At 37.8% G+C, this 11,558-nt stretch overlaps 1 protein-coding gene across 1 annotated transcript in view; it reads right to left on the bottom strand.

The window, feature by feature from the left end:
- The window catches only part of nt5dc1 (5'-nucleotidase domain containing 1), a 611,704-nt gene that overhangs the window by 398,827 nt on the left and 201,319 nt on the right, over positions 1-11,558 (bottom strand). The gene's annotated exons all lie outside the window — the stretch shown is intronic.

The raw sequence follows: 11,558 nt of genomic DNA, 5'->3' as shown, positions 1-11,558 counted from the left end.
TAAATCTAATCAGCTCTTTATTCATCCATTCTTTACAAACAACTATTTTAAAATTATGAATTCACCAGTTTATTCATAATACCGATTGTCACCTTGAAATCATAAAATTTCTCTGCTTCTTATTGTAAATGTAGAAATTCAATGAAACAATCAGATTTCAGAACCACAGACACAAGACTTTCTGCAGATGCTGGAAATCTAGAGCAATGTACAAAATGTGCTGGAGCTCAGCAGCTCAGGCAGTATCTATGGATGGGAATAAACAGTCAATATTTCAGGACTGATCAAAAGTCTCAGCCTGAAGCATCAACTGTTTATTCCCTTCCATAGATTCTACCAGACCTGCTGAGCTCTTCCAACACATTACAGTAACCACAGTGACATTCACAGAAGTTATACTTCATTTGCACAAAAACAACAAAAATGGAACATAAGTGTTTAGAACAATAGTTATCCAAGAACAAATCTAAAGCAAGCATTACCTAGGTTTGTATAGAATGGCCACCTCAGTACGTACAGTAGGTATAATTGTTCAGTTCATAATGATTTAATGCCTTTAATAGCACAGACAGAGGAAATCATTTAATTGGTTGTGCAAATCTTAGAAATCCAAATACATAAAATACCCTTTCCAAGTTTTGAACAACAGAATGATTTCAAAGAATAAAACAGCACAGAAACCGGGTAGAATTGAGAATGGGCTGCCTGAGGAGAGTAAATTTGAACCAGTGAAAAACTTGCTTGCATGCTGTTCAGACACATTGGTTCATTACAACTGTGCATTGAGGTGGTACAGGGTAAAATAAAAATTGAGTGGAGAATAAGGTGTTACAGTTACAGAAAAAGTGCAGTGCAGGTACATAATAAAGAAAAAGGTCGCCGTGAGGTAGAGGTAGATTGTGAGTTCATAAGTTCACCTTACTGTAAGACCATGAAACCATTAGATATCAGTGCAGAATTAGGCCCATCATGTCTACACCGCCATTTAATCATGGGTTGATCATAAAACATAGAAGCAAGATTTAGCCATTCAGCACATCGAGTCTGTTCCACTATTCCATCATGGCTGACCCCAGATCCCATTCAACTCCATACACCTGTCTTCTCACAATATCCTTTCATGCCCTGATCAATCAGGAAACTATCAGCTTCCACATTAAATATACCCATGGACTTGTCCTCCACTGATGTCTGTGGCAGAGCATTCCACAGATTTACTACACTCTGGCAAAAAAAAATTCCTCTGCACCTCTGTTCTAAAAGGTCACCTCAGGTTTGCGGCTGTGCCCTCTAGTTCTACCATAGGAAACATCCTCTCCACACCCACCCTATCCAGTTCTTTCAACATTCGGTAGGTTTCAATGAGATCCCCAAGCAGTCTTCTAAATTCCAGTGAGTACAGGCCCTGTCAACCCCTTCATTCCTGGAATCATCCTCATGAACCTCCTCTGGACTCTCTCCATTGACAACACCTCTTTTCTGATATATGGGGCCCAAAACTGTTGGCAATATTCCATGTGTGGCCTCACTAGTGTCTTTAAAAGTCTCAGCATTATCTCCTTGCTTTTATATTCTACTCCCATTGAAATAAATGCCAACATTGCATTTGCCTTCCCTATAACATACTCAACGTGTAAATTAACTTTCTGGGAGTCTTGCACAAGGATTCCTAAGTCCCTCTGCACCTCTGATGTTTGAACCTTCTCTCCATTTCGATAACACTCTGCACTATTGTTCCTTTTCCCAAAATGCATTATCATATATTTCCCAACACTGTATTCCATCTGCCACTTTTTTATCCATTCTTCCAATCTGTCTAAGCCCTGCTACAATTGCACTGCTTCCACAGCACTAACAACCCTTTACCTAACTTCATATCATCTGTAAGCTTTGCTACAAAGCCATTAATTCCATTATCCAAATCAATGATAAACAATGTGAAAAGTAGATTTCCTAGTACCCTGAGGAACACTACTAGTCACTGGCAGCCAACCAGAAAAAGCCCCCTTTATTCCCACTCGCTGCCTGTCAGCCATTCTTCTATCCATGCCAGTATCTTTCCAGTAACAGCATTGGATTTTATCTTGTTAAGCAGCCTCAAGTGACACATCTTATCAAATGCCTTCTGATAACCCAAGTAACTGACATCCACGGCCTCTCCTTTGTTACTTCTCGAAGAACAGGTTCGTCAAGCAAGATTTTCTGTAAAGAAACCATGCTGACTTTGACTTACTTTATCATTAGTTTCCAAGCACCCGAAACCTCATCCATAATAGTAGACTCCAACACTTTCCCAACCACTGAGGTTAGGCTAACTGGCCTATAATTTCCTTTCTTTTGCCTTCCTCCCTTCTTAAAGAGTGGAGTGAAATTTGCTGATCCATTTTCCCTCTCAGCCCCAGTCTCCTGCTGTCTCCCTGTATCCCTTCACGCCCTGACTAATCAAGTAGCTATCAACCTCTGCCTTAATGACGTGGCCTCCACAGCATTATGTGGCAATGAATGCTACAGATTCACCATTCTCTGGCTAAAGAAATTCCTCCTTATCTACATTATAAATGGAATCCCTCTATTCTGAGGCTGTATCCTCTGGTCTTGGACTCGCCCCACCATAGGAAACATCCTCTCCACATCCACTCTATCAAGGCCAGTCAACATTTCATAGGTTTCAATGAGATCATCCCTCATTGTACAAGGAAACAATTCAATTTCCTTGTAACAGGTGGGTAGAAGCTGTCCTTGAGCCTGGTGGAATGCCTTTACAGGCTTTTTAAGGAAATAACTGGCAGGATAGACAAAGGAGAGTCAGTGAATGTTGTTCATTTGGATTTTCAGAAGACCTTTGACCTGAGGCTGCTTAACAAAATACAGCCCATGGAATTACAGTATAGGAAAGGTACTAGCATGGAGGCAGAGAATGGGAATAAAGGGAGCCTTTTCTAGTTGATTGTTGGTGACTAGTGGTGTTCTAAAGAGGTCAGTGTAGGGACTGCTTCATTTCACGTAATAGATCAATGATTGGATGAAGGAGTTCATGGATCCGTGGCCAAGTTTGTGGACGATAACAAGACAGATGGAGAGGCAGGTAGTGTTGAGGAAGCAAGGTGTCTGCAGAAGAACATAGACAGATTGGGGGAGTGGGGAAAGAAGCGGCAGATACATTGAAATGTAGAGAAGTGCACGGCCATCCACTTTGGCAGAAGAAATAAAGGCGTAAACGACTTTTTAACTGGGGATGGTGGGGGGGGGGGGGGGAGGACTTCAAAAATCCGAGGTGCAGGATTCCCTACAGGTTAATTTACGGTTTGAGTTGCTGGTAGGGAAGGCAAATGCAATGTCAGTATTCATTTTGAGAGGAGTAGAATACTTAAAGCAAGAATGTAATGCTGAAACTTTATAAGGTATTGGCCAGACCACTTGGGGTAGTGGGTAGTGTGAGCAGTTTTGAGCCAGTTATCTAAAAAATGATGTGCTGGCTTTGGAGAAGGCCAAATGAAACAATGTACCTCCAGACCACGGTGCATAACACAGTACATATAATTCACACACAACACATTAAATAATGTTACCACAAATGAAATAGTAAATAATAAAATACGTTCTAGAAAATATGATGTTAGCATAAGGATATTCCAGAAGACTGACATTAGCATAAGGGAACATACCAAATTTCTTTAGCCTCCTGAGGAAGTAGAGGAACTGATGAACTTTCTTGGCTGTGGCCTCTACATGGTTAGACCAGGAAAGGTGTTGGTGATCATTCCTGTGATTAAGCACTCTTTACAAATTTGGCTCCAGTTCCGCAACTTTTTTAATCTTAAAAAAATTTAAACTTTGTAGTTTAATTTATCATAATTACTTTTTTAAACCTTCTTTGAGTGATCCAATTTTTTTTACTTTGGAAAAATAAAGGTATTAATTCTTTTTTGGATTTACTTAAAGAAGGCAGATTGATGTCTTTTGAACATTAGTCGATAAATATTCTCTCTCATGTTCACATTTTTTACAATACCTTCAAGTTAGACATTTTTTTAAAAGTTTAAGTAATTTTCCTTACATATTAAAGGCTGACCTGTTAGATACTATTATGAGTATGAACCCTTCAATGAAGGGTTCTATTGGAAGAATTTATAATTTATTATTACAATGGGATAAGCCTCCTTTATTTAAGATTAAACTGGATTGGGAAAAGGAACTCAATTTGACTTTTATATGGGAGGACTGGATGCGGATTCTGAAGCTGGTTAACTCTTCTTCGATCTGTGCTAGTCATTCACTGATTCAATTTAAAATTGTACATCGTTACCATTTGACGAAGGGAGAGACTCTCTAAAATATTTCCCAATGTTGATAGTTATTGTGATAGATGTAAAACTGAGATAGCTACATTGACACATATGTTCTGGTCATGTTCTATACTGGAATAGTTCTGGAAGTCAGTCTTCTCGACAACTTCTAAAGCACTCAGAATTAACCTACAACCTAATAAATTGACTGCGCTTTTTGGAATAATTCCTCAAAATATCCATGGTATTTCTGTGTCTGACCAACATGTTATTGCATTTGTTACATTGATAGCTAGGAGGGCCATTTTGTTGAAGTGTAAGGATATATCAGCTCCTACTTTGTCAAGTGATGCTATGTCTTAGTTTGGAGAAAATTAGAAGTCGAACCTTTGAACCTTTATTTGATTTTGAGAAAAGATGGGGCTCATTTGCTTGCTATTACATTTGAGCTAATTGATAGATCTTCTCCACGATCTAATTGTAAATTTTTTTGATATAATTTTCTTTCTTGCTGGTGGTTTGATATTTATTTTTAGAAGCTTTTTGTATGACGCATGGCTCCGGGGTTGTACTCTTAATGGTTTTTTTCCACTTTTTTGCTTAGTAGGGTTTTTTTGAGGCTCCTGTATCTTCTTTCTGAAAACAGCAGTGAGAAAGAACATGACCTGGCTGGTGGTGGTACTTGATGATGACTGTTGCTTTCCTGTGACAGCATTCAATGTAGATGGGCTCAATGGTAGGGAGGGCTTTAACCATGATGGACTGGACCATGTCCACTACTTTTTGTAAGATTTTCTATTCAAGGGCAGTGGTATTTCCATACCAGGCCAGGATGCAACAAGTGAATATACATCTATATCTAGAAGTTTGTCTATACTAAAAAAGGCCAGAAGCAAAGACATAGAAGTGCACAAAGGGAATTCTACTGCTTTGAACCCAACCCAAGATCATAAATGCAGATGGGACATGACACAAGATCATAAAAGATGAACTGGCAAAGGAAGAAAAATGAGTATGGGAATGGGATGAGGTGGTTGCATGAGGCTGCAAATGGCTGTATCTTTATAGGGATTTAAATAATTTGATTTCAGATTTAAAGTGTTAAGTGGAGGGAACTAGTTAGGTCCATGAGCATAGGGTAGGTGAGTGAGCAAGACATGACAGAATTGGGAAAGAAAAAGTTGATTTTCCTTCTCACTGCATCAGATACCTGGATCAGCACAGACTAGGAATAGTTAACTGCCCTTTAGCACAACCTAATATAAACATCAGTTTGCTGCACCTCTCAATCACCCACGAAAATCAACACTCAGACTTTAAAATAATCAAGACGGCTTCCGATAACCTGAAGACAAAGGATGGAATGAAACATGAGAAATGATAACTTTAAAGGAATATTTTAAAATACTCTAAACTGCAGAGGTAATGGAGAACAGAACAGGCTCATGAGTACATTTATTATTGGGAAAGTAATTCGGGGTTGAATTAACAATTGAATATGCTCTGGGGAAAGAGGTCGAAAAAAAGGATAGAAGGCATGAGGACTGAGCCAATATTCACTAAATAGGGTGTGCCATTGAGGTCCAATGTGCTTTTCTTGCTCCTAACTTTGCAATATTCTAACCACTAACTCAAACAACTTGGAGTAAAAATAGGTAACATCTGTAAAAAGTTAAAAATGCAGTGACCAAACTTTTAAAATTTGCTTTTAAACAGCCAGTGCAACTTCAATAGTTCTCTACCAATTAACAGTTCAAACAAGTGGATTTCCCATTAATTTCGACTGATTTTAAATCGCAGATATAGAATGCTGGATCAGTATTCTGTACTCTCCCTTTAGAGACACTAGGTTGCAGATATGAGTTGTAATATCTGAGGAAATTAATGCAGTAATAATCAAGAAATATGTTTTGAGTGATATGTTAAGTAAGGCTGCTATCTGGCTATTCACAAAATAAGTTATTTCTGCTTCCTCACTGACACATCTAACTAAAAACAGCAAAAATGTATTGTCTGGATTGGGGAGCATACCTTATGAGAAAAGGTTGAGTTAACTTGGTCTTTTCTCTTTGGAGCAGCGGAGGATGAGAGGTGACCTGATAGAGGTATATAAGATGATGAGAGGCATTGATCATGTGGATAGTCAGAGGCTTTTTCCCAGGGCTGAAATGGCTAACACAAGAGGGCACAGTTTTAAGGCGCTTAGAAGTAGGTACAGAGGAGATGTCAGAGGTAGTTTTTTTTACGCAGAGAGTGGTGAGTGCGTGGAATGGGCTGCCAGAGACGGTCGTGGAGGCGGATACGATAGGGTCTTTTAATTAAGAGACTCCGTGATAGGTACATGGAGCTTAGAAATATAGAGAGCTATGGATAAACCTAGGTAATTTCTAAAGTAAGTACACGTTCGGAACAGCACTGTGGGCCGAAGGGCCTGTACTGTGCTGTAGATTTTCTATGTTTCTATTAATCGCAAGGTTTAAGCTTTACATAAATAATGATTACCCCAACAATAATGACACAACAAGTTATAAAGCACCATAAGTGTAATAGGATTATTGCCCTGTGTGCAGACTGGACTCTGACAACCTCCCACCGTAACATCAGCAGACGCTGCAAGACTAGAGGTCCATGAACAGTACTCATCAAAGGATCACAGGTGGAATGGGTCAGCAACTTTAAATTTCTTGGTGTTATTATTTTAGTGGACCTGCCCTGAGCCCAGTTCATAAGTGCAATTAGGAAGAAAGGAGGGCAATGCCTCTACTTCATGAGGAGTTTGCAAAATTCAGCCTGGCATCTAACATGTTGACGAACTCTAAAGATAGACTGGATGCATCACAACCTAGAATGGAAACAATAATGTCTTTAAACAGAAAATCCTACATAAAGTAGTTTATATGACCCAGTCCAAAAACCCTCCCCACTATTCAGCACATTGACAGGAAAAGTTGCCACAGGAAAGCAGCATCCATCATCAGGGACCCACATCACTCAAGACATGCTCTCTTCTTGCTGCTGCCATCAGTAAGAAGGTACAGGAGCCTCTGTACTCACATCACCAGGTTCAGGAACAGTTACTACCCAACAACCATCAGGCTCTTGAACCAAAGGGGACAACTTCACTTGCCCCATCACTGAAATGCTCCCACAACCTATGGACCAATGGATTTAATTTAGCTTTTTTGACAGAGATCAACAGAAAATGACTCTTTCATGTCAACGTGAAAACAGATCTCTAAAAAATGATCTAAATTAATTACAAATATAAAACACAAAATAATTGATAGCATAAGTATGCACCCCCTTCAAGTCAGTATTTAGTAGATGAACCTTTAGCAGCAATTACAGTCTTGGGACTCAGTGGATAGGTCTCTATCAGCTTTGCACATCTGAACACTGCAATTTTTCTTCATTCTTCTTTACAAAATTGCTCAAGCTCTGTCGGATTGTATGGGGATTGTAAGTGATCAGCCCTTTTCATGCCCAGCCACAAATTCCCAATTAGATTGAGGTGTGGACTCTGACTTGCCATTCCAGGACATTAACTTTGTTGTTTATAAGCCATTCCTGTATAGCTTTGACTTTATACTTGGGGTCATTGCTTGCAGCAAGACAAATCTTCTCCCAGGTCATAGCTCTCTTGCAGGCTGCATCAGGTTTTCCTCCAGGATTTCCATGTATTTTGCTGCATTCATTTTACCCCCTACCTTCACAAGTCTTCCAAGGCCTACTGCAGTGAAGTATCCCCACAGCACGATGCAGTCACCACCATGCTTCACAGTAGGGCTGGTGTATTTTCAATGATGTGTGGTATTTGGCTTACGCCAAACATAGCTTTTAGTCTGATGGCCAAAAAGCTCAATTTTGGTTTCATCAGACCATAGAACCTTCTTCCAACTGACATCAGAGTCTCCCACATGCCTTCTGGCAAGTACTAGCCAAGATTTCACGTGAGTTTTCTCCACAATGACTTTCTCTTTGCCACTCTCCCATAAAGCTGCGGCTGGAGAATCATCCAGGCAATAGTCGTTGTTTGTGGAGTCTCTCCCACCTCAGCTGCTGAAGAGTTTAACTCCTTCAGACTTGTTATAGATCTCTTGGTAGTCTCCCTCACTAGTCCCCTTCATGCCCAGTCATTCAATTTTTGAGGAAGGCCTGCTGTAGGCAGATTTACAGCTGTGCCATATTCTTTCCATTTCTTGATGATTGATGTAACTGAAATCCAAGGGATATTAAGTGACTTGAAATTTTTCTTGTACCCATCTCCTGACTTTTGCTTTTTAATAAGCTTTTCGCAGAGTTGCTTAGCGTGTTCGTCTTCATTGTGTAGGCTTTTCCAGGATACTGATTCACCAGCAGTTTGACCTTCCAGATGCAGGTGTATTTTTACTACATTCAATTGAAACAGCATGACTACACACAGGTCTCCAAAATCAGTTCACCATTGAACTAATTATGTGACTTCTAAAACTAATTGGCTCCACCAGTCATAATTTGGTGTGTTATAATAAGGGGGGGGGGTGAATATTCATGCAATCAATTATTTTGTGTTTTATATTTGTAATTAATTTAGATCACTTTGTAGAGATCTATTTTCACTTTGACACAAAAGAGACATTTTCTGTTGATCAGTGTCAAAAAAGCCAAATTAACTCCACTGTGATACAATGTTGTAAAATAATATAACATGAAAATTTCCAAGGGGGATAAATACTTTTTACAGGCACTGTGTACATATATTTATTGCTTTATAATATATATAAATTATCAGGCCCTGAAGTTAATTGAACTTTTAAAGGTTAGGATTAGTATTTAAGGGTATGGACTAATGACTGACAAATTAAGTTTGGGAGCACAATAGTCATGGTAAACTTGAATGATTAATCGTTCAATGGTGACCTACAACTGTCACCACATACTGAACTATTGTTGCTTGTGTGAGATATATGTTGGCTTAACTTAAACTGTTGGGCATAAAGGTATTTGAGACACTATTATTCAACACTCTCACCTAAGTAAAACTAAAATATAAATATATTAAAGATTATATCTATCAATGAAAATGCTTTTAGGATCATGGTCTTTATTTGTAGAAAAGTTTGTACAGCACATTGTAAAGGCTGACGTATAACTTACAATTTATTTTAAGTCAAGGGCACCACCAAGTGTTGTCTTTCTTAAACTGCTAGAGCTAAATTCAGCATTAGTCATTTTTGGAATATTCAGTCATAAATTGTGCAACAATATGATTACAGCATCAATGCATTTTTGATATCAGATATCATGAAATTAACTCAACAATAAAGCAACAGCCAAAAAAGACAAAAATTAGCATTTCTTTATATAAAACATGAATTAAAATATCTCCAACATTTATAGATTTATCAATATAGTCTCATACCATTGTGAATTTCATTAAATTCTGCTGTCCTAAATCTTTGTTTAATAGCTTACACTGTTTCCTTTCATCTATTACAGTATTCTAGTCACCCAACATAGTTTTGTTTTAACTACATATGTGTTTCTCATAATATTTGCACTTTATTAAAGTCACAATCTGCCTTTTATACTGAAAATCCTAATAATGTCTCAATATTTCAACAAAATAGTAATTGCATTCTTCTGTCCGGAGTCAGTAAAAAGAAATAATACATTCAAAAATATAATAATAGGCAACCACAATAAGAACAAATTGAATAAAGGAGAGCTACTATCAAGTGTCAACACCTGATATGCTGTCATCCAAAATTAATGTCCTTTGGTAAATAAACTAAATAGGGCATATGACACACATGTAATGCAAAATTCATAATCAATGATAAGTAAACGAGATTGGAAAATTAACTTCCTGATCAATACAAGACTGTAGGAAGTTATTGTCTTCAATAGCACTATAAACATTATATTAACACTATGTTACATGCATTCAGTCCATCAAAGATAACAATGCTTGAACATCATTCTGTTAAGTTTTTTCTCTACACTGGTAACAGGTACTTATTCCAGACGGTTACCTCCATGCAAATCTTCAACAACATTCATATATTTAAGGTTCAAAGAAAGGTTTTTTTTCCCCACATACATTATACATCTTCTGGAATAAATTCATATGTGCTGAAGAGCATCTACATTTCTGAAATACAATTTTAAAAAAACAGTAACTTCTACTTCATAGCATTTTCAGTTTATTTCACCAATAACGTTCTGGCAAAACTACTTAAAATGCTGAAGCTACACTATTGGACAGATTTACTCAGTATGCATCTGTGCTTTGGAATTAAAGAAGGTTGTTGCTTAACGCCATGCTACTGTTAGGCCAGTTAAACATAAAGAAATTAAAGACAGGCTGGAAAAGTGTCATATTTGGTTTCAGAATTGCAAAGATAGAGGAGATAATTCTTCCCAGTCCTTACTGTAATTAAAACTTCAGGTACCTCTTCAAGTGTAGATTGATTTTCAGTAGGTCAGGGTAGGCAATGGATTACATGTAATGAACGCTTATTAAACACTTTGCTGAATACCATGAAATCTCTCATGATAATTAAAATTTCATCCTTCATTTTCAAAACCATAGACAAGAAACTTGAGGTATTCAGCACTGGTGAGACTATACCCCATTTCAGCCTTAACACTTTGAAAGAAAGGGAATGGAGGAAAATGTTTCAGGTTGAGAGCGGAGATGGATCAGTTAGCAATATCGACCACTGTTCAAAACTTGGTTTTGGAGAAAATGATTTTCATGAAGCATAAAGTGCATATTCTGCCCTTTCATGCCTATACTCCTCCAGGAAGTATGGAAAACATAAAACCCAAATTTGTCCTCACCCATGTCTATGCTCTACATGAATCCCCTTTTACCATCTTCATCTTATTCTGTAAATTGTGACATTTTATCCTATTCTACCTTATTTTGTTGTTTAATATTCTCTTAACTACGTTTATATTCTTTGCCTCTAATATACCTGGTATAAGCTCCATACTCTAAACACAGTTTATCCAGAATGTTATGTCAGGGATTAATATTGATATATAATCATCCTCAGCTTTCAAAATCAAGCAGAAAGTGTTTTTGTTTACTATTTCAAAACTTTTCTTAATATTGAAGATTTGCGTCAAGGAACCCCCCTCAGTTGTATTTTGTTCAAAACGCTCTCTGTACTACCAATCTATTTTACACCTTTGATTATTGTAGAGACTATATGTACAGTGATCCAAATGTGGTTAGTTATTTATAATTAAGGTAACGGCTTGTCTTCCAGTTCTACGTCTCCA

Source organism: Hemitrygon akajei, chromosome 9 (assembly GCF_048418815.1).
Source record: "Hemitrygon akajei chromosome 9, sHemAka1.3, whole genome shotgun sequence".
Taxonomy (NCBI): domain Eukaryota; kingdom Metazoa; phylum Chordata; class Chondrichthyes; order Myliobatiformes; family Dasyatidae; genus Hemitrygon; species Hemitrygon akajei.
Note: the sequence above shows the minus strand (reverse complement) of the source record. Positions and strands in the feature narration are given on the sequence as shown.